Source organism: Apostichopus japonicus, chromosome 17, assembly GCF_037975245.1.
Source record: "Apostichopus japonicus isolate 1M-3 chromosome 17, ASM3797524v1, whole genome shotgun sequence".
Lineage (NCBI taxonomy): Eukaryota > Metazoa > Echinodermata > Holothuroidea > Aspidochirotida > Stichopodidae > Apostichopus > Apostichopus japonicus.
Window position 1 is genome coordinate 31,704,853 of NC_092577.1, and position 26,079 is coordinate 31,730,931.

At 36.7% G+C, this 26,079-nt stretch overlaps 1 protein-coding gene across 5 annotated transcripts in view; it reads left to right on the forward strand.

Moving 5' to 3' along the window:
• Window positions 1-152: 152 nt before the first annotated feature.
• Window positions 153-26,079, forward strand: part of LOC139984645 (solute carrier organic anion transporter family member 4A1-like) — a 59,751-nt gene continuing 33,824 nt past the window's right edge. Inside the window, exons 1-2 of one of the 5 annotated variants that reach the window (XM_071998622.1) lie at window positions 153-485; window positions 21,154-21,284. The gene's annotated coding sequence lies outside the window, so the exon portion shown is untranslated. Of the gene's footprint in view, window positions 486-17,136; window positions 17,443-21,153; window positions 21,285-22,590; window positions 22,849-26,079 lie in introns of those variants that run through there. The other 4 variants (XM_071998620.1, XM_071998621.1, XM_071998623.1 and 1 more) reach the window with 4 other exon arrangements.

Sequence of the window (26,079 nt, forward strand, 5' to 3'; positions counted from 1 at the left end):
ATTACACAGGATTCCCTGAATACGACTCCTAAGTAGGGACAATTTGGGGGCCCTCCCGAGAAAACAATGTGAGTTGTCGCAACTTTATCTACGGCTGTGCTCCGATTTTCTAAAGAGCGCCTACAACTTAGCACATTGATTAGTAACCGTTTTCTGTTCAATGGAGAAGAGTTTATTTACGCCGAAAGGCAGCATCACTGTGCGTCAATGACTACGCACAACTTTCTCCGTTTCCCCGCAATTGAAAGCATGTGAATTTCACCCTGTCACGTAGAATTTACACAACAACATACGTAGTGGACTACCGAAATTATCAACCGTATTATTACTAATACATGCACGTGAAAACTGAAAACGGGCAGAACGATTGAATGACAAATTGCAGTGTAAATTAGAAAAAAAAAAAGAAGAGAAAGCCCTTGCTCGAGAGAACAGAGACAAAAAGAGAGTGTGTCCATGTGCCCACGTTTTGAGACTTTCAAGTGGTAAGAAAAATTATTTTGAAATTAACAGCTTTTACGGGTTAGCATACGAATTAGACGATGCTTGGACAGGGCCGTCCGTCAGTTACACAGACATGCTTTTTCAGTCAAGTTGCCAACGTTATCAGTGCAAGGTCCTACTGCATAACCTAAGCGGTCAGTAAGTTTACTACGTACAGTACTTTATGAAGGTATACGATATTATGTTAGGTAGCCTAGACCTAGGCAGATCTAATGTCTACTATATAATAAGAACAGAAGTTACATATTTGACTATTAAAATTCTACCACAGGCTTAGGAAAATCTTCAAAACGGGGGGGGGGGAGGGGGAGGGGGAGGCTGATATCAAGCGCATAGCCAGAATTTTGTGAGGGAGGTTACAGGTTGGAATGACCAAATAGCGCGGAAGGTGCCGTGGGAGTGTGGAGGGCTCCCCTGCGAGCCTGGGTTCCAGGGGCCCAACGTCCTGGTGTGGAACTAGTGGGCGAAGTCCCCAGAAGCTCTTAGATATTTACAAAATTGTGGGCATTAGCATTTAAATATCTTCAAATGGCATTGGATGCACACGAAACAGACCACAAAAATCACAATTTGAGCATAGGCTATATATATTTTTATTATAGCCGGATAACTCAAACAATTATATCTATGACAGGTATAGCGAAGTATGCTGAATAAAATAGCAATAGTGGTATTATAATTTTGAGGGAGAGAACATTGGCATAAGTATAGGATTTGTAACAGATGGAGGGTTATTGGATGGTCATCATGGGGTAAGGGTCTAAGTGGAGGGGCTCCCCTTCCCCTTTGGGACAGTTTTCTTTTGGAATGGGGCTCAGATAGAAAACAGTCAGCTATCATTTTCATCTTTTTATGGGGAAGGGGGGGGGTCCTGGGGACAGAGCGATCAAAATTGCTGCAAAAGTTTTGAAGGCTCTGGGCTCCGGCACTTGTAAAATTCTATGGTTCCTAAACAAATTTAACCTGGAAATACACTTTTACATAAACAATATATGCCCATTATGCAAATTATATTTTACAATGCCATACTGGATAAAGTATGCCCTTAACCTGAATTTCCAATATTTGAAAAGAAAATTTTGAGACCAATCAAGATAATTGATTAAATTTATTAATTGATAACAAATACTGCAGGATGTTGATACAGAGTTATATTGACACTTTTATTCAAGGAAACAGAGTGTTTGTATTTTGTTAATTAAATTAACATCTATAAGTTGAGCAGTGTCCTTAATCTTCATTGTCCTCACAGCTTGATAATAAACAGAGTGATAATTGACCCAATTTTTCCACCTTCATCCTTCAGAGCTACAACATTGATTACAATAACACAAGTTATTAACAACCCACAGTTAGTTAGTAACGATGGCTGTGGGTATGAGCTACTGTATCAGTTATCAGATCAATATACAGGTTGTAACAGTTGATTGTTTTGGATTGCATCCATAACATATGTTTGTAGCTGGTATATATATTGTATTGAAACTTCTTTTTATAGTGTACATGCTGTGTAGATAGGTTTACAGTTGAGGTGAACAGAAAAGAAAACGGAAAGCAGGCGCGTAGCCAAGGGGGGGGGGGCGAAGGGGGCAGCCGCCCCCCCTTGAGCATATTTTAAAAATTTTTTTTTAATGTTTTTATGATATCGCTAGTATTTTCAACAGAGAAAATGCTAAGATGCAACTTACAAGGCCTGGGAAGTGCCACTTCCCGCGATCTGGGAGGCATTTTCAGCCAAAATTTTCTTGTACGCTTCGTGCCAACCATGGTGGCGCTACGCTTAGATAATTTGCAATGCCGAATCTACAGTTTCGCCCCTCCCTTGGCAAATTCCTGGCTACGTGCCTGACGGATTTAAATAATTGGACTAACATTCAGGCAATAGCATGTTTCCACCGTCTGGCCATAAAAAAAAAAATGTTAAAAAAAAAAAAAAAAAATATGGAGGTGGAAGTACATGCTGTAGGTTATAATCAGTTTAAAGCCAAAGAAAAAAAAAATGAATTATATATAAATACAAATGTATTTTAGCACCTTGCTTGTAGTTCAGTCTATCTCGAATGTCTGGCATCACAACAAAATATCTGATTGATTAATTATGTATAACCAGCCACCCATGTTACAAAAAAAAAAAAAAAAAAAAAAAAAAAAAATAGTTTGATTAACATCAATTTAAATAAATGCAAAATTACACAAATCTTTTACATAGTTACTGTAGATACGGCAATACAGTTAGTATTCACTTGCTCAGGCATGCCTGTGATTCTAGGATTATACTATTAATACAACAGACCACATATGTATATGTATACCTACAGACCCAGCTGCGTTGTTTCCCTGGTCTGGAGACATGCAGTTATAACTGACAGCTCAGTGCTACTGTACAGTAAATACTAAATATGCTGACCTTGTTACTACAGTACTGTGCATATCAATCAGGGAGTGGATCAAAACACTGTTTTCATGTCTGTTATTATATAAGACTGACGTGAATTGTAGGAGAGTACATTAATTTTCTCCATATATTGGATGTTGAAAACAATGTCTTTTTATGGATGGCATATGGAAGCACAATATTATTGAGTATTGTTACAAATACTCCTTCATTGCAAATATGACAAAGCAGTTTTCAATTATATAAACATGGGTATAATATATGATAATTATTAATTAACGGTATAACATATTAACAGTATCCTTTGCGTTGGTACAGTTAAAACTATTACATGTATGAATGTCATTGAGGCACAATATTGCTTAATTGGTTTACAACATAATTTATTTTGTACTTGTGTTATTTATATCGTAGTTTGTATCTATGTTACGGTAGGCCGACCCTGCCACAGTGTCGTCATAAATTGTGATCAAAATTTTTGGAATCCGTGATTTGTAGCTGTGCATATCCAGGCTTGATGTAAAGGGTCAGGGAGGAGGGGGGCATATTCTGGTTCAGGAAATAATTGGGGGAGGGATTTCAAACTTTTAACTATATATGGCATATATGCAGACTTCATATAAGCACATGGTGACAATAATAATTGTCTCCCTGGGACTAATAGAATATCCTCCTCACAATTATCATTTTTTTACAAACTTACTGTATCTTGCATATATATATCCTCTTAATAAATAGAGAAACAATATTCATAATCCTCAATACGGTTATGTACACAATACTGGTACAGTAGAAACGTTTTCAAGAGCTGCTTTCTGTTCAATTTTTTTTTTGAGTGATCATTCATTTTGTCACTTTTTTATCCCTTTTTTCCGTACAGTACGTACAATATATATCGGTAAAAGTACCACTGAACTTATGCCCGGTTATGGTCCTCCTGATAGGGCGGGTTCCCATCTCTCTTCCGTTTACCTAATCATAATGGTTGCCATTGGATGGAGTACTTATCTTGATATGGACATACTTCCTGTCTTATGTAGTTTATGAAATCCTGCCTTTCTTTCCTGTGACTCTTGTCATGTAATTACATTATTCTGTTGAGACAACTTTGCATTGGAAAATGAGCCAGCAATTGCTTTTAGGAAGGGTTAATTTTCATCCAGGGGCATGAATGGAGCAGTTGGTACCATGCGTGGTGTTATTACCATGTACAAAAGAAAGGAAAAGAAGTACCAATTACCTAACAGGGCAAGACAGTACTCACTGTACATGAGGGTTGACCTTGGAGAGTATTAAAGGGGATTTATGTAATAGGAGGAAATTGCCTACAAGTTCTGTTTACTTTTGAAGCAAATTTTGTAGAATTTGATTTCGGAGTAGTATTTCTGGATGTACACCAGATTCCATACTAGAATCCCATGCAGTATTGCAGTTATCAAAAATATAGTTAAATAATGATGTTCAAAGTCAAAGGGAAAACTATATACTCAAGTTTCCAAATTTACAGAAGCCTTAATAAATGATTGTTAAGTGTCAGGGTGGGAAAAATGATGAAGCTACAGACGGATTTTCAAACTGTTTTGTTTAAAACTAAAATTTGATAGGTTGTGTACTGTACATCCACCTTTAGTGAGTAGAGTAATCCCATTGTTTTCTGTAGGTCAAAGGTCAACATAAACAGAAGGTCCAAAATCTAGAAATCAATTACAGTACATCAATTTTTTTTCAAGGTTAAAGCTTGTTAGCGATACAAAAGGCTAATCTTACATGAGGACCTCAAACATAATTTACAATCAAAGAAATCAGAAATTATTAGAACTCATATCATTTAAAGAACAGAGTAAAATAAGAATAAAACACAAAATAAAATCATAAAGAACACCGGATTAGAAGAACAATGAGTAGATAATGCATATCAAGGTCTGGTAAATACACCATTACAAAACTCATTTCTTTAAAACTCGCAAGAGTGTTAGCATGTTTTATCTTAGGATTTAGCTCATTCCATTCTTTTGTCGCTAAGCATTTAAATCTATTTCTAAAGCTTGACTGAAGTTGGAGAGTTGATGTGTATGGTACACATTATGAGTGTTTTTTTCTGTGTTACTTAGTTCCAATTACTTTTGCTGATCACTTGGGAAGTCAAGATGATCAAAAAACTTGGAAATGTTTTCAGATAAAATTTGGCAAGGAATCATTGCTAAAGACACAGATGACATTAGCTTTGAAGTCTTTATTTTAGTTTAGTAAAATAATTACTTATTATTTATGCATGTTACTGTCTACCGTAGCTGGTGATCTAACCTACGCTAGCAGCTACGAGTATCACAATCATAAAAACATCCATGCGTGCAGAGCCGCTAATTTATCGGTCTCTAGAAAGTTATGTGAACTCTGCTGTCGCCACACAATCCGGTCACTGGAAGCCGCTTGAACTGAAGATCTGACAATATCTCAAAGCTTTTGTATATTAAATGGCCCATGAAAGTGTGGTTAAGTATAACAACAGTCTTGGTATCATATTATGAACAAATTCTTATTCTGTTTATCATATCTCTGGCTTTTAGTATGTTATATATTGTGACACAGAGGTTGATCACAGGACAGTTCATTCATTCATATTTTACATTAATTGTATTCAGCAAAGTGTTGTCTCCTGAAAATAATGAAAAAAATAAAAATATTATGAATTATGCAATTTAGAAGCTTTAAACTACACTACTGTCTCCATATATACACTTTAGAACTTGTGACTGTAACTAGTCTGTTGTAGTGGAAAAAAAACTCTGCACAGGCTTTAAAATTGTCCAGACCTTTAACATTCATTCCTTTAAGACCGAGATCCTTTTAACTATTTACCGCAGGCACTTAAAGTTTAGACAGATTGCATGGTGACTGAAGTGTCTGGATAAATGGCTGCCAGCAATGACTTATTAATTCTAGTACTACTACTTGTAACAGTGGTACAGTAATATATTCTCTTGGATTGAATCAGACATGGTACAAAAATTCTGTTAAATTTAAACTTGAAAAAAAAAGAAAAAAATATCTGACTAGAATATCTTTATAATGTGATGAATGCAATCTTGGTTTTAGACTTTACTGTAAGTTGATAAAAGTATAATATCCTATAGGTTTCTTAAAAGTGAACCATGACATGACATATTGCTGCTTTATAAACCTTTCAAGACTGCCATGCATGATGTCTGTCTACTGTAGCTGTCTCTGCAGGCATTCAGATATGTTTGTTGATTGAGATGGTCTGGGTTACTGTAAGTGGCTCCCAGCTACGGTATATGACTTCTGTAGGTTAAAGCTATAATTCTGTGGGATAATATCTCAAGTTGAAGCTTATGGGGGGGGGGTGGGAATTGTGGTATAGTTCTGTTGAAAGGAGAACGATTCAATTCTACATAATCACTGTTTGTCTGTATCATGATATGTATAGATCTGTATCATGGATTGACTTTGTTATTTCATAAAGCATTGTTTAATCCACTGAGCATCATGTTTATTGATTTTCTTGGCCTGACCAGCCTTCAGTTCTATTAAATCAATGTAGTACTGTACTTAGCTTAGTTTTCAGGTCTCTTTGGTCTGAAATATCAGCCTGATGCATACAAGTACATTAATGGCTCAATAAATAATGTTGGGGTGATGACCAGTACAGTATGTGTCACCTAGAGTGAAACTGGACAAGTGGTTGAGCAACCTTAAATGATTGATTTTTGTATCCCTTTCGGTAGATCTATAGGTCCCGATCAATTTTGAGGCCTGTAGAGGAGGTTATGAGAGTATCTGACAACTTACAGTATTGCACATGTGCTGTAAATATAATTTGGTGCTAGGATGCGTTATCCTAATTGTGGCATTCCTCCTCTAAAAAGAGTAAATTATTAAAATAATATCAAGGCTGGATGGGAATGATGAGACAAGGTATTCTTTGACAGATAACCTGGAGGTACTCGTTAGCCCCAAGACCGCCTTGATGACGTAAATCATCACTTGAGCTAATCACTGTAATGGACTCGAGGAACAATAAGTTAATCAGAGCAGGTGCGGAATAAAGTAATCACTGCAGGCAGCGTGACCTTTTATTTATTTTCCAGGTGACCTCAAAACCGCATCTAGGGGAAGATTGGTTTAAAAAGAGATTTGAATTGAAATATATATGTAGAATGAAAATATGTAGATAGGTGTTATAATAACATGGCAAATTTGACAATGACTGTGATAATAGAAATAGAGAATGCCAAAATGAAGCTTTCTGTTGTTGTCCTATTAGCTGGGAATGGAAATAGAATAGACAGCTAGAGACCAGTTACTGGATGCAAACTTGCATTCTTTTTTAGCTTCACATCCCTAATATTACCGAGTTCCATACTACTGCATTCTTTCTCATCTTTGGTTAATAGAGCCTTTTGATTATGACCTTTAAATGCCTGATTATCTGGTCTTTTCTGGTCTACTGCACTTGAAGATGTCTACTATCCTCCCCAATCCCCACTTGCCACTCCCACCCCCACCCACTCGCCACTCCCACCCCACTCTTGCCAAGGCTACAGGCCCTTAACTCAGCTTCAAGTGTAACCTTGCTCCAACTTAGGCAAGCCGTCTTATATTTGGTGCCCTTTCAAGATTAATACCGTACCATGGCTAATGTTACCAATTTACTTTGTTTCTTCGTTCTCTCACCTGTCTTCTCTCAACCACTGCACACTCGCTGTTCCGTGAGTGACCTGGTGGTAACCTTTTGACACTGACCTCCCGTTGGTAACCGGTCACCACCCTTTCAACTCACCTCCTCATTCTACTTCCCAAAGCGATTGCCTCCAAGTGTGCTCTAAAGAGTATCCACTGGCAACTTGACAATTCTCTAATTTTCTGAATGTCAATTTTGCTGTGAAGAAGTTGAACTTTTGCATTCCTTGATGTCCTCATTATGACAATGTTGGCTGTTTATCAAATTGTAAATAATATCTAAAAGGACTTCCAGGGAAACTGACCCAGATATATGTTTATACATATATGCAATAATCAAAGTTCATATCCTGTGAAACTTTAAAGCATTTGAACATCAAGAGAGGGAAAAAACAACAACACTTGTTGCTGAATAATAATAATAAAGTATTTAAACTTGCCCTGAAGATTTGGGTAAAGGAAAACAAATTAATTCTCCAGATAGTAGGAAAGGAAAAAAAACCTTGAGGACGGGATTAAAACCTACTGATTTGTTGGTTCGGTTCGACACGTTTTAACTTCCAGGTTCTCCCGACGAAGGTGAAAGGCTACGACTGTGTGTGATTTGTCGTTCTTTTATCTTTTGAAATACCGGTAATTATCCATCAGGCTGGTGATCTTATCTTTTGATGGAGAACACTGTAATCTTGACCTTACAGCTAGGGCACGCACGCACGCATGCAGGCAGGCACGCTTCCACTGTTGTTTTGTCGTCTAGTAGATCTTGAAAATCTTGTACGGTGTGGGAAGGGAGGCCCTTCGTAATACAGCTGTCTCTGCGTAATTTACAACGCCGACATGTTTTTACCGTGCATACATAATGCCTGAAGCATAAGAACATTGCACTCCGAAGTAGCATTAGTTGAATGCATTGAATTCAAAGTTGAATTAATTGTAAAAACTCTCACGTTATTTTGTAAGGGAATCGATTTTTCAATGCTTTTTGCAGAAAAAGCCTGAGATCGTTATACGTGGTCTTTTGTTGTGGTAATTGATATTCAACTTACAACATGTATCCGGGCAAAGTAGAATAAGTAATTTACAATAAAAAACAAAATGGTTCTTTTCTTTCTTACAGTATTTTGTGAAATTGGCAAGTTACTGAAAAAATCATTTAAAACAATGCTGCACTGAGAGCCTAGATATTACATATATAGGACCATCTAGACTTGTTTTGCACATACAGTATCTACTTTGCAGTAACGTCAACTCAATTTCGGCGGACTGTTAATTAAACCCATTAATTAAAAACCGGCGTTGTCTTTCAATGCCTGAATGTTGTTTAGTATCATGTCACATTCAACTGTTATGTTGTTTGGAAGTAAATGATATATGTAAAAAACAAAAACAATGCTGCACTAAGAACCTAGATATTACACATGACCATAATCTTGTAGACTTGTTTTGCACATATCTACTTTGCAGTAACGTCAACTCAATTTCACCGGGACTGTTAATTAAACCCATTAATTAAAAACCGGCGTTGTCTTTCAATGCCTGAATGTTGTTTAGTATCATGTCACATTCAACTGTTATGTTGTTTGGAAGTAAATGATATATGTAAAAAAACAAAAACAATGCTGCACTAAGAACCTAGATATTGGATATGACCATAACCTTGTAGACTTGTTTTGCACATATCTACTTTGCAGTAACGTCAACTCAATTTCAGAGGACTGTTAATTAAACCCATTAATTAAAAACCGGCGTTGTCTTTCAATGCCTGAATGTTGTTTAGTATCATGTCACGTGAACTGTAATGTTGTTTGGAAGTAAATGATATGTACGAGAAGTAATATATATACTGTTGAAAATTACATAGCAGTTTTTAAAGGGCTTTAAATTTTGTCACAGTTTATAAAATACAGTGAGTCCTGTGTACAAACACTGCAAGTTTCAAGTTTATTAAATACATGAAAGTACATACAGGTACAGGTATTTATAAATATGATATAAAAAACAGTTAAGAGTTAAAAGAATTAAAGTAGGCTTTGTGGAATAACACCCTGAATAAATTTAGCAGCCCCATGAAACATAAGAATTATTAAAACATACAGTTCAAAATTTTGGTGTGATTGTCCAATTTCTCGAATTATAATTAGTCTGTTGAAGAAGTGACTTCAGCTCGTAATGGATCAGTGGGTATTTCTCGTCTCTATGAATTTTTATGAGAAAGCCTTTTAAAATCTCTCATGGCTACTGTGTAAACTCCTTACTTGTAAGCAATTCCACCATTGTGTGTAGCATTTTATGATGCGACGCAGGATAAGTTATTCCCTGCATGATAATAGTACTGTAGAAGATGAGGAATTTTCTAATATAGATAATTACTGCCAAACAGCATATTACTCTGAGCACTGCAAACTGTGTACAGATATACAATGTATGGATCTAAGACGGACGTACAGTATATTACACACGTTCTTAACCAGTAGCGAGTGGCACATGCCATAATATCAGTTTTTAATAACAAAACTTGTTTGAAGGTTATGATGCTATTATGCCAATTGCTTCCTCAAATACCTCGGCCAACTGTGCAATGATGAACCTTCAGTTCTTCATGTCTGTGGTGGAAAAGTGGACTGATATAAAATGAGACTTCACAGTATATTTATTTAATAAAGAATTGATATGCTGACTACATAATTTTTACTATTAAAAGCAGCTTTTGAGCAAATTTGGTTGGTTATGTTTGCTAACCTACTGAGTATTACTCAAAATAAGGATGCAATTGAACAAAATATTAAACATACTCTCTGAGGGTTCTTGACCGAATGAAGGTTCCAGAGAAGGTAATGAAAGAGCTAATTGATTCGATCATGAACATTTTGTCGTCTGGACACTTTTCAAAGTGAGCAATTATAAGAAAAAAAACGATAAAATGCGACATGGAAATATCATAACGTTGCACTTTTACGCCAGCTGAACAAATATTTGAAATGAAACTTGATGCGATCTTGAACATTTTGTAGTCCAGACACTTTTCAAAGTAAGCAGTTTTAAAACGAAACGATAAAAGCAACATGGAAATATCAAAACGTTGCACTTTTATGCCAGCCGAACAAATATTTGAAATACATGAAACTTGGTTTAAAAGTACCAAAGCACCCCTCATATGAGATTTTGGTTTGTAAAATACAGGACCGAAAAACATTGATCCAAACCAACTTAGAATGTTGCTCTTTAAGAGGCAGTCTGAAAATTACATTCATAACATTATATCACGTACGGCGAGTAGTGCATCACGTACAGAAATGTTTATAGCGTCTGTGTATATCACGACACTTTTCAATTACAGGTTTCTTTCCTTTGTTCCCCCGAAAGTCACAACGCTGGTTTCATGCCTATTTGCTCTGTATAGACGGTGATTGCCGTGTTAATGATTGCTACAGACTGCGTGTGAAAGTTATTAAATGTACAGTATAGATGGTAAGTGTACAGGCCAAAATTAGGAACAGGTTGATATTTGGAGGAGAGGACCAGTATTTATTGATTTTAAATTGATGATAAATTCTCATGCTTAGCCCTCCTCCCCCCCTCCCCTCTCCCTCTCACCTGCCTTTTTATCAGATAGGCAGAGTAGAGTACATGTGGTAGCGCTACTGATGTGTGATGTGAATTCCCTGCGATCATTAATTTGTCAATTCCTTGTTATTGAACTAATATTCATGAATGGTGTACTGCAGTTTATGGCAATTTTATGTTGGCCACTGGAGGGCACAAAGGACAGAACATATTCATTCTATTCTGCGTATTGTTATATTAAGTGGATTATATGTTTCCCCAAAGGCAATTTTGTAGGTTCAATATATCTTTTGCTGTACAGATGGTTAGGTCTGGATATGTGTTCAGTATAGTGGTTAACTGTGTTTTCTAGTGTATTGTATATCATTTGGTTTTCAATAAATGCTGAGTGCACTTAGGACGTTTTGTGAAAGTGGACAGGTGGACAAGATTGATTTTAATAATTAACTTCACTCCTCGCTTACCTGTCTCCCACTCCACATCTGCACTTTCTCATCTACCAACGTAACTACACACTGGAACGCTTTAGCACTGCGCCCTCGCTCCCTAGATTCCGCCCACTAACACCTTCGGAATCTTCCACTCAGGAAGACAACTACTGTACACATTTTACTCATGGCTTTTGCTTAACAATTTTCAACCATTTTTATGAGTCTTGGAACAATATCTTGGATCTCCGGTTGCAGGAACACTTTCCCGTTGTTTACAAGAAGCACTCTATTAAGTATACTTTCATTTCATTGTATTTTTTCACATGATACACTCTCCACCTCTCTCTGTTTAACCTTGTATTTAACCTTGTATTTAACCTTGTACTTAACCCTGTATTTAACCTTGTATTTAAGTTGACCATTTCACTGGATGGATACAATATTATGTACAGTAACTTGAAACAGGCAAATATTTCTAAAACTGACCAGCTTTGGATCAATAAAAAGAGAAGCTTAAGCCGGCCTGCAAGCATAATAATAATAATAAACATAATAAACATAATAATAATAATAACAACAATAATAATAATAATACTAATTAATATTAATCAGCAGTTATTCTTACAAGGCTTCAGCGACCACAAATAATGGAGAAACCCGCAAGGGCTTATGGATTACAACTTACACGTCAAGTGGCTTCCAAATGTACTTCGCTCCTTGCTTACATGTCTCCCCACAACCTGAGCACCCTCGTTCTACCGTGCTTCCAATTCAACATTTTAACTCCACCAAATTTGGAATATTTTCAATTTAGAAAGTCATTTCAGATGGGAAAAACCGTACAGTAGATTACTCTTGGATGAAAAACCCACCTTACTATGACCCGGCCGTGTCTCGAAACCCAGAACCTGCCGAGCCTCATTGCTTCAAATGCCACCGCCTATATCTACTCGGCCACAGTACATATAAACACATTCTTTGACATATATACACAGTACATATACAGTAGAGTTCTTTGCCACGAACAAAGAGCTTTCTCCAGATACGTATGAAAGGAAAATCTGGCCTTGTCTGTGAGAGATAAATTGTGATCTGGATGTCATCTGGAGAGAGTCAGTTCATTATTGTGTGATGTCATTTAATTCTACTACCGTAGGCTGTGATTCAATCTTTGAAAAATTCATCTTGTTTGATATCATAAGTATGTGCTAAACCAGTATTGACACTTAAAGCAGGGAATAAATTATCCAATATCGCATTGCAATTTGCAAAATTGCTACACAATACAAACTTGCTATAAAGATGCAAAGTGTACATAGCAGTTTGGAACACAGGAACCATATTGTAACTCGACAAAATTCAGAGACGTCAACTGCGACACTAAATGTGAAATTACACTGAATTATTCCCCGTGAATTATTGCTCATAAAAAGAACTTCAATATTTTGTACTAATAACGGTTGCAAAATCCGTCTGTTTAAAATATACGTCGTAATTTACACAGCAAATCGTTAACATTGGAGCATCGTGTGGCTTTGTGATGTCATTGTAGACTTACTCAAGTCTTTAATGTCTAGTTTGTGTACATTGTTAATGTACTTACTGTGGGCAGATGTATGTACAGTATGTATGTATGTACTGTATGTGTGTATGTATGTATGTACAGTATTTTAGATCCTCCTGCAAGCAGGAACTCGCGAAGAAGCCTCATTGGCTTATCAAAGCCACAAGCTGACCGAAGTCAGTCTCTTAGGTTCGCATTTAACGTCCTTGACTATGAATTGTCAATTGTCAACAACTCTGTTTACAACTGGATGACATACATTAATCTTGGAGACTTGGAGTGACTGGAACTCGGGACTTTATGATTGAAAGTCACCATAGTTAACCACTAAGCTATCACCCCAGTACAGTACATGTACAATATAATTGGAGAGTTATCGTGATGGGTGACAGAATTATTGGTTGAAACTTGAAGATTGAACTTCTCAAAATGTCTCTATATGTATAGATCTGCTTCTCATTCATCAGCGAATTAAAATATCCAAGGCGACACGTGATGTGTCCCCATAGTATAGTTTGTTAGCCTACCTGTATATCACTATAGTGTGTATCATAATATTAGCAACTGGAGACCCATGCAATATGCAGCAAAATGTAATGCGATATACCACGTAGAGGTGAAATCTTGATTTCTTGAGGCAATTATGGGAGCCAATCATCTCAGTTCATTTTCCAGATGGTTTCCTTACACTCCGGGGTTTTGGGTTTTCAAACCAGAACGACCAACATTGATTAGTTTCTGTTTCAGATTACTGTTAGTTTAATAGAATGATTACCAATCAATAAATAAAACAATAATAGATAGTGAAGGGTGTCAGTTCCCTTCAGTAAATTTAGCATCGTCAGACGAAGCAGTCTCAATATACGGTAACAGTACAATCCAGCGTACATGCAAGACTGTAGTATTGAAAGTGTTTTTACGACACTCGAAAGTTTGTGACCACACTATACTAATGAATTAGGGGCGTCAATCCGTGTCCCCCTGTCCCCCCCTCCCCCACCTATGATTGATGCCCCTGAACCTCAGTGAGAGCTGAAATAAATAAAAGATAGAGCAAAGTGTAAACCCAAACGAGAGATAAATACTCGTTAATTTAATCATCAATTAATTGTAAGTTTAAGTTTGCATTGATCTGTCATTTTGACATCTGTTTGCCAGATACAGAGCAGACTACAGTATTTGTTAAACAAGACATTGCCACATTCCAGCGTCGGTCAGATTCGAACGAAAAGGACGTCCAAGACATATATAGATTGTACTGTACAGGCCGCGGGCTCTTTAAAGTGGAAGTGGGTATTAACCCATAAGGTGGTGAGTTGTAACACAGGCCTGAAGTTTAACTTATTTTACGTATTTGTAGGCTAGGGGGAGAGAATGTACCGTATGCAGTCCAATGGAGACACGTAATCATCATACAGTTCATAAATCCCCAAACCAGCCTAGTTTGAGGGTAACCATGGAGCTGGGTAACCATGGCGCCGACCCCCCCGACCCAAACATACACAGTACGTCATTAGAGCACTCGCAGAAGTTTTGTCGTCTTGTCTTCGGAAAGATTGTCTGTCTCGTTTCAGTATGTTCTATATTCTCCGGTCTGATCCAGATATTCACAAATTTAATCAAATCCTCCGGTAATATCAGAAGAAAATTTGCTCTCAAGGTTGATATTAATTGGAGTCGTCATTGGTTTCCTCTTTGCCGTCAGAACAATTGTTTGTCATCAATCCTAACTCTAATAAATACAAGGCCATCAAAGATTTCATAATTGACGAGACTGGCAGTGGGTATAGGTCACATGTTGACTGAAAGTTAAGTATCCTTCTGGGTGGGTGGATTATTCCTCTCTTTGGTTAAGAGCACTGCCAATGTACTAATTCACATGATATAAATGGCATCTCAGCTTCTGTAGGGGGGGGGGGGAGTCTCTACGAGTACATGTACATAGCAGATTTTTGAACTTTTTGGAAAATATCAAAAAAGTTTAAAACTTTTTATGAATTGATTGATTAATTAATTAATTACCCACATAGGGCAACATCATCAGAGGAATATATATTTGTGGTATTTTTTGCTCCCTTTTAGTTCAGACACTTCCAGTTGAAGTTGACTTATGCAGCTAGTTTAGCTGCTTTAGTCAGAAGGAAAGTTTAAGTATGAGGGTGTGTTTTGCTCATCCACATTTGAGCACTTAATACATTCTATGAAACTTGGACGTAGAAAGTTGGTAACGTCGGAAAAGTTGTAATCGGAGGCGTTGAGAGCTATAATTCTAAGCTGCTGGTATAGTACTGCATGAGTATTGCAAATCAATCACATGTGGTCCTTGTACTCAAGTGTACCCAAGTGGTGTCAAGACTGCTAGTGCTCCATTCTCATCCAGTATAATGGCTTTTAAGAGAAAAACATGTACATACTGAAAAGGTATATGTACACAGTTGTTAGTATTACATAGCTGTATTGAATTAAGGAAAACTGCAGTATAGGCCTATATGAGCAAAACCATATTGTTTGCTTTCCACACACAAAAAGTTTGTTTATTTGCTGTCACTTAATCTGCAGGAAGTGAATGGAGTAATTAAAACAAATTTGGTTGCCAATAAATTAAGAAATCTCAAATAAGGTTGATTGTCTTCAAAAGTTTTCTCATCATTTTAATGAGCCTGGATTATTAAAAAATCCATCATATGTGTCGGCCTGGTTGACACTGTACATCGGACACTGTTCCAATTATACCGTACTTACCACCCAGTTGAGACAATTTTTTCTATACTGTGAAGTGTCATGTCCTGCTTTCCGAGCAGCACTCGTATCGTCAGTACAAGCAGTATGAATATCATGTATTTACTTCGTTCCTCGCTTACCTGTCTCCTCACAACCTTAGCACCTCATTCTACCGTGTCTAGTATGCCCTGGTAATCTTTTAACACTGTGCACCCTCAGCGACCGGCTCCTCCGGACAGGTAAGCTTGTCACTCGTAAATATATTTAAACCAGTAAGTTTTATGATTTCTATCAGATCAAGGTTAGGAACTGTTTGTACTGTCAATACCAGTGCTTTGAAGCATGATATTGGAGTACAGTTAAGAGAGGTATATTAGCATTAGGAAATTGTCCCAACTGGCTGAGTAATACTGTACATACAGAAACTGTTATTGGATAAATACTGTAAAGCAAATTTATAAAAGAGAAGTATCGTTTAGATAGAACAAGGAATTGTTTCTTTACACTGCAGCTGTACAGTCCTGTACATCGAAACCAAAGTCATAAATTGATATTCATGTATCTAGGAACCACAGAAAGCCATAAAAAAGTGTAAACATATATAATGTGTGCAGCTTGAACGTACAGTATTATAGCATGACCAGTTAAGTACCGGTGCAAATAAGACACCTTTTAATTGTTCTGACTGGACTTTGATTCCCCTGGCCATTATACTCAGTCGTAAACTTTGACTGAGAAAGGTACATGATGTACTGTACATAGCAACAACATGGCTGACATTGCCCCAGTTAAATCTCTATATATGCTGTAGAGTGTGGTGTTTGTATGTATCCACGTCGTTGCCATAGTAGGAATGAGATATTGGTTTTTCATTAAATGTAGATAAAAAAAAATTGGGGTCTACCAGTATATATACCAGGGAATTATTTAATGTTTAAAATTTTGACGGAAGAGCAGTTTTGATGGGTCTGAATTAAAGGTTATCTGTATTAAGTAATATGGTTCCTGTGCACAAAACCTGCTTTAATTACATGTTTGCATATAGTGTATAACAATTTGCCTTTTTTGCATAGATAGCATTTTGTGATGCAATATTGAATCAATTATTCCCTATGAATAAATACAGAAAATTCTTGAAGGATTATTCCATGTAAAATCAAATAAATTACAGAAAACCTTGGTAGGTCATCTCTACCTGGATTCGGCTCATTTTTGCTTCATTCGTAGATACTGTACTCGAGCGTCCTCTGGCCGTTTGACTCTTTTGGAGTTACAGCTGTTCAAGGGTGAGGTGCGACGCCCACTTTTGCGGGACCAACCGTGCCCAGATCACAAAGTGTACTACTAACCCATAAATGATGCATAAATGAGCTAAAACCAAGAGATGACCTTCCGAAGCCATTTTTTTTCCAATACAAAAAACATGTGAGACACTTTGGATGGTAGAATAAGAAGGAGGTCACTGACCGGATGTGACCGGTCACTGAGGGCGCACAGTGTTAAAAGATTACCAGGGCATACTAGATACGGTAGAATGCGGTGCTTAGGTTGTGGGGAGACAGGTAAGCGGGTCACTCGTAAATATATAAACCAGTAAGTTTTATAATAACCAAGAGATGACCTGCCGAAGCCATTGGTTGATTTTTGGTACTGAGTCTGAATCACTCGAAGAGTTTAATGCACTTCTTTTAGGTTTTGTCAAAACTGCAGTAGATACAACCAGTACAGTATCAGCTGTCTCATACGTTGGAATTAAAACCTGCATATATACTCTTGCATGGATCGCTTTACAGTCTCCTTACGTCCGCAAGCGAGCAGTAGCAGAACGATACTTTTATAGACCTGGTAAACAAACTCTGCCCTTTTATAAATGACTTGGAACCAGTGTAGATCTATCTCTGTACTATGTGACATGACGTGTGATAATGTTATGCAGTATATTGGCAGACATTCATGATCTGTTATATAGTTTGCATTTGCCCCTGCACAGATCCTATCCTTAGCAACCGAAACAAACATTGCAGATGTACCAGCTACATATATGATGTATATATCTTCTATCACAGCAGTCTAGTGGATGTTTGAGATGCTTACGTTTTATCTCTTGGCACACATCCCTGTTTGTCATCGCCCCAATTAAATTCTACGTTACCGCTCGTGCGCTAAGTTTATCGGACATGATAATTATTCCCGATGTACGGTTTTATCTTGTGTAAATAGCCGCACTTTAAACTGTGGATCTTATAGTAAACACATCCCAGATGTGCTTTGTAGACCACCACATGGCCATACATGTGTTTTACACAAATAGGACCATGTACAGTATGTATATAAAGTTGAGTTTTGGGTCAAGAGATACTTTATCAATTACATGCCACGAAACCTTGTGTATGGTTAAGTACATTCTCATTGCACATTGAACCTGAACTCTACCCAGGGCAAGATCAGATACTATATGTGCCGTCGAACCATCAATCAAAATTGTTTTTGTTTTCTTTGAATGCTACTTGAGTTATATATAGTTTATTCCTCTGCACTGTAGACAAGCATATATATGGCCACACATATCGATATAGACACACATGGATAGCCACAATATTTATATAAGAAGTTTATTGGGTCAAGTTATCCCTGTCAAGAACCTTTACACGCCAACAAGGACCACATTCGTTACATTCTCAATGAACACTGAACCTGAACTGGATGTACATACAGTAACATATATACAAGGAGATTTTTGAATCATCAATCAAAATTTTTGTTTTCATTGAATGAAACTATTTATACTATTATCCTCTGCATACCAACCATATATGGCCATAGGTATGTTGCCATGTAATATTTAGAAGTAGTTTGGGTCAAAGGTCGCAAAGGAGATACTGTACATGTATGTCATTAGGCACAGGGTTACATTCTTAGGGAACACAAAACCCCTATGCATACTGTAGCTGGACAATTTCAAATTTGCATCTGAAATTGTGAATGAAACAGTCAAATATTTTGTTTTCTTTGAATTGCAACTTGAAGACTTAAATTATTATGATTATGGTTCGATGTTCCACAGATTCATGAACCTTTTAATATAAACATATATCCAAGAGGCTAAAGAGCCAAGGAAAATCCTCCAGTGATGGCCTGTATGACACCCTCCTCCCCTCCCCCACCCACCTCCCATTTATTGCAAGACTACCATAGAAAATAAACTCCCAGAAAAAGCTTGACACAGAAGTTCTACAATGGATTAAGGATTGAGTATTCAAAGTATGCCAAATTTTTTTCAAATTTTGTAAGTAAAATTGTAAACTTTATGACATGTATGATGTCTTTCCAGAGTTCCACAAAATCACAACTAAATTAAAGCAACATAAACTGTTTAGCTTCAAACTTTAAAGAGCTCAATGTATTTACCTAGATAGTTGGCCTAAATGTAATTTATCTTAGGCTGAAGAAATTTTTGAAATTTGGTAAGTAAAATTGTAAACTTTATGACATGTATGATGTCTTTCCAGAGTTCCACAAAATCACAACCAAATTAAAGCAACATATACTGTTTAGCTTCAAACTTCAAAGGGCTCAAAGAATAATCGGAAAAAATGTATTTACTTACCCCCTGTAGATAGTTGGCCTAAATGTAATTTATCTTAGGCTGAAGAAACTTTTCAAATTTTGTAAGTAACATTGTAAACTTTATGAAATGAATATATTATGTCTTTTCAGAGTTCCACAAAATCACAACCAAATTATAGCAACATATGCTGTTTAGCTTCAAACTTCAAAGGTCTCAAAGAATAATCGGAAAAAATGTATTTACTTAGATAGTTGGCCTAAATGTAATTTATCTTAGGCTGAAGACCAACAAACCTGATTTTGTTTGGCAATTTCATTTTAACCTTATTTATCTGTCCTGTCAGAGTTTTGGCATGCTGTAGATATTTGCTTTAATTGACTCACTTTAAATCTGCCTTACTGTACTGTCGACTGTACTGTACATGCAGCACTACTGTATTATATGCATTCTGATCTATGTGGCTTAATTAATACAGCACAAGACCCCCGTAACTAAATATTGTCTTCCGTATTAATATCTTTAAACCAGTATGAGTTTTTTGGATAAATTATGTAACTTTGTGTTAAGATTATTACCTACTAGTCTTTTAAGCCATGCTCTTTCAACTCAACGTGTAAATGTATGGTCGCATGTTAGTAATTAATTACTAGTTTTCCGAACATGCTATAAAAACAGAAATTTTTTCCCAGAGATGGTGTTAAATTGTCGGACATCTCCTCACCGTGTGAACCTTGAACCTTTGTGTGTGTGTCTCTGCAAGCCTGTGAGCAAGAGGTGCAAGATTTCAAGACTGGACAGGGTGTTATAAAACTCACCATTGGCAATGAACTTTTACAGATCTGTAATTTTTACACCTGCCAAATAGCCTCTTACTTGAACAATTTTGAATTTTGAAGTATTGTTCATTGTTTAAAGAAAAAAACAACACCTGTGAAGTGCTTGTCAAAATACTGTTGGTCTCAAATGCTGTCGGTTTCTTCACCTTGATGGACTGTAAACCCATTTTATTGTACGCCGTATGAACCGCAGTTTTGATGAAATCACTAATCAAATTTGCAGATCGTTAGGAAGTCACGTTATCAGTTGGTAGTCCTACAAAATTCCTGGCATGTAAAGCCAGGATAAAGCTACTCTGTAATTAAGTTGTAGGAAAGTTGTCACAATTATTTCCTGTTTGGAAGCATCTGCTCTTCTACCGGCAAGTTTTTTGGCCTTCTTTTTTTCCCCCTTGTTTTTTTCTTTCTAATCTTATCGTTATCTTGCTTCTCAAGGAAATGGGAAGGATGCCATTTTCACTCATTTTGTTGGTCTATAGAGGCTGGAAATTTACCAGCCATATCTAGTACTTACTTTAACATAGATCTGGCCTGCCTGTGATAGATCAACATTCCTTTAAAGCATTTGATGATGTGAACAAAATCCATTTCACAGAAGTGTGGCTTGGTTAACAGTTCATCCAGCGGATTGTTATTCCACTCCCTCTAAACTCTGTGAGAGCCACTCAAGCATAGACAAGCTATCTACGTTTTTTAAGGACATACTAAAGGACAGTAGAATTCAGTCAACTTTATAGATGTTATTGTATTTTCTAGGCTTTTCAAGATTCCAAAATATTGTGCACCACAGAAGGATTATTTGTGTTGTAAAGTAGATGTCTAGTACAGGTACAGTCTGTAAATATATTTTCCTTGCTGTGTTTTTGCAGGAACCATATCAGCTTACTGACAGTATTTTGTGGCGAGGAAAATTCAAAGGAGAACGTGATGAAATTGTGAAAGCAGTCTCGTTCGAAATCACTGGTGGAACTAAACTTTGTAAGTAGTGGGATTTAAAAAGGTAAACTAACAGTTCACAAGCATTTTCGTCATCAGATGCAACAAATTGTTAGGTTACTTTACAGTGCATGGTTATATATTCTTAACAGTTTGCACATTCAGTGAACAGATATTTATACTGTATAAGCAGGAACATGCACACCTTGTGCAAGAGTTTGGTCTGTGACGCCGTCACGAAACATTTCCTTCAAAATAACTTTTATGTATCCTCCCAACTATTTTTTATATACTTTTATTTATTCTCTAACTCAAATTTCTAAATGAAAGCCTTTTGACAGATGTAATTAGAGTTCTGTTAAGTTTGAAACTTTCTGTCCTGTTCCATCATCAATCGTGTGCTTCAAATGTTTGTTGACATTCAGTATTAATTACTGTGTCAACAGTAAACTTAATATTGTAAACAGTTTACATTGGTTTCTGTTAATTAAATCTTTTAATATCCTGTATGCGTGCGTGTGTTCAACAAGAACCAATGTTAAATAAGGAAGTGAACTACAGTATAACCAATCCTTTTCTAGTTTTACATGTATTAACTGCGTTCCTGGCTTACCTGTCTTCCTACAACCTTTAGATGCACTCTCGTTCTACCGTGCCTAGAATGAACTGGTAACCTTTTGACACTGTGCCCCCTTGATGTATTTATGACAAACAGACTGCAATACATAATTTTAAACCTTGTACAGTAATAAAAAAATAACAGAGAAGAAGGGAAAAACTCCCATTTAAGCAAGCTAATAAACGGCAGGCTAAAGAACTTTAAGAGACAATGATGAGAACCTTGCACTCCGATAGTACTGCTTAATTGTACTCACTACTCAGAGATGATATTAAAGTTCCCCCTCCACTTATAGCACCCATTCCAACCCCCCCTCCCCCACCTCCTAGCTATTAGCCTACTACAATGCTTTATATGGACGATGAAACATTGAAACTATCCTTGTGGTTGTTTCAGGGAAATTCAGTATATTTCTGGTAAAAACCATCCGGTTAGGTTGCTGTCAGTTTACATCTTCTTGGACTTAGTAAAAAAAAGTACCATCTTGTTTTTCTGTTTGGACAACCTTGGGACTTTGGTAAAATATCATCTTGGATTTCTGTTTGGACAACCTTGGACTTTGTAAAATACAGTCCGTTTTTCTTCTGTTTGGACAAACGCAGTGTACCAGTCGTCTACTTTAAATCCATGTACTGTACGACTGTCTGTCGAACGACCAATAACCGAGGCAACCCTAATATTGCAGTACCATGGAGTTTATATACCCTGAATCACCGATCTACGTAGCTCATTTTATTACGGTGGGTACATATAATTAAAATACCAAACTCGACACGATCTGAGAATCCAAAGAACCATATCTTGTTTGGTGTGTTAGGTGGAATCAACCTAGTCATAATTTACTTCCTTCAATCATGACCACAATACCTTATTTGCTTATTGAGTTTCCCCCATTTGGTATCGAAGCATGAAACCACCAAACAATCAATTGAGTAATTTAATATTATTAACGGACTGCGTAATCGGTTGGAACAGTGCCTCACTTTATCCTGAATTGCTTGTTGAATTGGTAAGTACTTCATGTACAGGTACATGTTAATCGTATCCTTGATAGAATCTGGTTAATTATTCAGATGATGGCAGCTTTCCCTTGGCTATAATTTCCTTGTACATGCTACTCAAATCTTGTACTGTGATTCAATTGAATTGCATTGCAATTGTTTGATGTGACTTAGGCCTTTCACATTATTAACATGTACAGATGGGTGCAAATTGTACTGCGGCAGTTAAAGTGACTCCGAAAGCATCATAATGGTGTAGTGGTTGTCATCGACGGAGAAGGATCCCATTGGACGAGATTGGCACTGGGGAGGTAAAGTAGGAACCCTTATACACCCATCCAAGTTCCTATAATCGTTCTACAATTCTGTGAATGTGGTCCAATTCCTTGGTTTCTTAGCCTAATAAGAAACACTGAATCATGATTATTGTGCAAGAAAAAGTTTGTTTTTAAAAGTTTATGTACATGTACAGTAGCAGTTTTGAAGACTCTAAGGTACAGTAGCATGCGCCCATTGAAATCCCCATTGACTTACACACTAAAGTAATGTGGTCTCTAAGTCTAGATAGAAGTTTTCACTAGCTAAACGCTCCCCATCACCGGATAGCTGATAAGTTGGTCGTTCATGGCACCATCAATTTTTCGTACCGTGACTGCACAGTTTTTTGGCTATCTGAGCCAGAAGTTTTTGTCACTTGTACACAAACCTATTCACTCAGTAGTAAACAATTTTCCTACGCTTCTCCTGGGAGGCCTAAAGGGGTCTAAAATTGCCTCAATTGACACAATTTTCTCACCACATGTACTTCCATTCATGCTACTGTATTCAACATGCAAGCCACAAAAAACTAGATCATGATTGACATGCAGGTCAAAAAGATGTTCTCCTGCTGCTTTTTGGCACTTTTCCTGAAGGAAAGCAATTGAGCGGATGGATATAGACTCTAATAGGAGTATGCCACCTTAAACCTTTGCCTAAATATAAAGTTCTGTAACCGTGGTTACTAAACTGGCTAACTTATGAATAAAAAAAACTGCTTCACATCTTTGCAATTTTAGAGCAATTGGCCCCTTTTCCTTGGCATTTGTTTGATTTGATATAGGACCAATTATTCCCTGGCATGGAAAAATCCAGTTCTAATAGTATACAACAGAAACTGGCAATATTATTTTAATTTTGGTGATAAGTAGGTTTGATGATATTTGCAAGAACCTAGCAGCAAAATACAAAGAGCTGCATTAAATTAAAAGACTTTGCAAATTGTACTAACAGAGGAAATCAAGAAATATGTACAGTACTAGTACTACATACCTGTACATCTTTTTGCACAAATTTTGTCACAACAAAACGTGCTGATGTAAACATTGTTATCTCTAAAACTGCTTCCAAACTGCGTTTTCATAATATTTATTGTGATGGGACCTTGAAACCTGTTGCAGGAGTTGTCCAATCGTTGCATTCAAACTGACCTATGGTATCTGCCAGTATCTGGTACATTGCATTCAACACCTCTGCGATCGATAAATATACAGCATAATAGCCCAAAGCGCGTATTTTCCAAATGTGTCAAAATTCACGCAAAGCTACAAAAAGCACCCGAAACAAAGGTCTCTGCAGGTAGTTGAATTTTAAGTGCTACGTACTGCATGTAATTACTTTAAAAATTTCTTTCACTGAAATAATCACTTATCACTTCAATTGTGGAAGGGAAATATTCTGAGCACTATTGACATTGTGTTTAAATACTAAGGGCATAGCTTGTTTACTACAGCTACAGTACGTAGTACATGTGAATTACTCCAGATAGATTCAAATTGGCTCGTTGTGTTTTCGACTCAAAATCTTTTAATCATGCAATAACAAAATGTACGTTGTTTGGACTGATATTTAAGAACATGATTCCTTCTTTCAGACCAGATGAGATTCATCAACAAGTCTACTGTATAAGCGTATAAAGCCTGCAGTAGGATATTAAACACAAATTTTCTAGTAGGTTTGACTAATTAAATTAAAGAGCTAATTTTGAATGTTCTCTGCAAGTATGTGTTATTAATTATTATACAACACCTAATTATATTCCGGCCATTTGATTGGTCAATTGCTCGTTGATTGCATGCAAAATCCACTCTATTCCACTCTTTGAAATAGAACCATGGGTTATGCTTTTTTGATAGCACTTTTTTCAATGGTAAGAGAGCAGAGAAACCTGTCTGTACAAAACAATCTATTGCATGAGTGCATTTCACATCCAATTTTATCCAAATTTGAAGGTGTTGTATAAAACAAATAATGAATGGTTTCCATTCGTGCAATAGTGCAAATATTTCATTCGTTGAAAGATGGAAACCATTCATTATGTGTATACCGTTTAATACTGTACAAGACTAATAAATATTGTCAGCTGACAGCGTCATTTTGGAACAGAAGAAATACTAAAAAATAATAGTATACAGTTCCTCATGTTTCATGATGAAACATTCATACAGAGAAATGAATCATATCTCACAAGAGTTCCAAAGGGTGAACATAACCCACTGCACATGTACTTTTGTGGACGCTAACCTGTCTCCTTAGAACATCAGCACTCTCGATCTACCATGCCTACGTAGAGTGAACTGGTAACCTTTTTGGTTTCGATGATAATCGTAACCTTTGCATTCATGATGGCCTGTGTGTGTGTTCGAGTGTGTTTGTGATGCCAATCTGGTAAACATGATATCTCAAGAAGGGTAGTTCAGAACAATTTCATATTTGGTGTGTAGAAGTATCACATTAAGTACAAGAAGCCTTTTGTTTTTGGTGGAGGTCAGAGGTCATTTGGTTCACCAGGGATCAAATTGTGAAAACCTTGTAATCATGATATCTCAATACTGGAAGCTTGGGCCAACCTCTAATTTAGTTTGTAGATGTACCACATTGAGTTTAAGAAGCCTATTGTTTTTTTGGAAGTTAAAGGTTATTTGGGTCACCAGGGGTCAAATCGTCAAACCCTTACATTTGTACACCCTCACTATACATTACGTCAGATTCATGAAGAAAACTGCTCATGTTACATCATCGAAACTACAATGCATTTTGCATTATGGTTAGTGAGGTGCGCCCTCTATGACATGGACTTCCCTTCTCATTCTTAAGTTCAACACGACCAAACATACTGTGTACTAGCATGACTGTGATTTTGCATTCAAAGCACTTGGCTATAGATGATCTCTATCAAAGTGCCCTAGTTTTCAGCATTT